General features: G+C 31.6%; 1 pseudogene; it reads right to left on the bottom strand.

The window, feature by feature from the left end:
- Positions 1-1,453: 1,453 nt before the first annotated feature.
- Positions 1,454-1,553, bottom strand: LOC120237598 (annotated as a pseudogene).
- Positions 1,554-1,863: the final 310 nt, after the last annotated feature.

The following is a 1,863-nucleotide window of genomic DNA, read 5'->3' as shown; positions in this document are numbered from 1 at the left end:
AAATAAACATTTAAAAGATTAAAATTTTTTTCATTCATATAAACACAAAAACAATGAACATCTATATACCTTCCATCCAGATTTAACAATAACTTGTTGATCAATTTGAAAGTAAATTGAAAACATGATGAACTTTAACCTTTCAGTATTTCACCATGCATTTCTTAAAAACCAAGTGTCCTATATAACAATGATATTATTACCACATTTAAGAAAGTTGATAAGGGCACTTGACTGGCCCATTCTATAGAGCATGAGACTCTTAATCTCGGAGCTGTGAGTTGGAGCCCCATGTTGGGTATAGAGAAGATAAAAGTAACAATAATCCCATAGTAAATAATATATAGTCTACATTTGAACTTCCCTGAGTATCTCAAGAATGTCATTTTTAGGTGTTGATTTGTTTTTAATCCCAAACCCAAAGTTCATGCATTGCATCTTGTTCTTGTCATTTTATTCTCTTAATCTAGAAGAGTTTCTTATCCATCCTTCCCACTTCAGATGACGTTGACTTTTTGAAGTGTTTAGGCCAGAATATTTCTTAGAGTGTTTCAGATGCTGGAAGTTGACAGTATCTTCATGGTGTCTTCTAACTCTTCTCTATTTCCCATAAACTAGAAGTTAGGTCTAAATGTTTGATTAGAATTAGGTTATATATTTTGGGCAGAAATGTTTAAGTTGAATGTCAAATTTATTAACCTTTCTCTGTGTTTTTGTGTTTTTTATATTTTAAGAAATCCTTAATAAAGATACCCCCCAATATTCTAAAAGTTGTAAATAAAGCTTTGTTTTTTACATTTAAATCTTTAATCCACATTGTATGTGTGTATGTATATGGTGTGATATAGCTAAAAAAAAAAAATCACTTTTTAAAACATGGATATAACCAGTTGTCCAAAACATTAGTGAATGGATCATGTATATTCCCTGTTGATTTTCTGTCTGTAAGTTTCCATATATGTGTGGATTTTGTTTCATGGGCTCTCTCTTCCATTGGTTTACTGTTTATCCGGCCACCAATACCAAACATCTACATTTCTATGACTATAGTAAGTCTTTATTTAAGCAGGTCCCCCCGTCTGTTTTATTAAATATGCCTCTGCCTTTTGTTTTGTGCAATTATGGAATCAATTTACCTGGTTTCCCAAAGAATACTGTTGGGATTTTAATTGCATTTGCATTCAAACGATAGGAACTTTTGTGGAAAAAAACAATATCATAATGTTGAATTTTCCTATTCATAAAATAGCATATCTCTCCGGTTAGTTCTTGAACCTCTTAGAATTTTTCCTTATAAAGCTTTTGTACTTCTTTTGTTAGTTTTAAACTTAGTTTCCATATATTTTATAAGATTTTATTCTGTTCTATTATAAATTTGTTTCCTGAGCTAAGAACTCACACATATCTTTCGACTTTTGAGATCATTTTAGATTTACAGAAATAGTGCAAAAAGGAAAATATGGAATACTGCTAATTTTCATATCATCCTTGTGCAGGGGACATGCTGATCTGTGTAGTTCCAATTCCAGTATATGTGCTGCTTAAGTGAGCATACAAGTTATGTTTTTGATTACTGCTCTTCTATCCAGTCGTTTTACTAAAGGCTTATATATAAAATTTATCTCCAGGGTTTTTTTTGGGGGGGGTCTTTAATGTAGACAATGATGTTACCTGCAAATACATTGTTTTTTCTTTCCGCCTTCCTGTTTTTAAAATTATTTTAAAAAATATGTATGCAGGAAAACCTTGGATTGCAAGTAACTTGTTTATTGGCAAGTTACTGAATTCTAACTTGATAAAGGAGCGATGTCTTGCAATACAAGCAGTACGTGATGCCAAACGTCACATGATCACTGAGCCAAT

This window comes from Hyaena hyaena, unplaced genomic scaffold, assembly GCF_003009895.1.
Source record: "Hyaena hyaena isolate Hyena2069 unplaced genomic scaffold, ASM300989v1 scaffold_184, whole genome shotgun sequence".
NCBI lineage: Eukaryota > Metazoa > Chordata > Mammalia > Carnivora > Hyaenidae > Hyaena > Hyaena hyaena.
The sequence above is the reverse complement of the archived record's forward strand: the minus strand, read 5'-3'. Positions and strand labels throughout refer to the sequence as shown.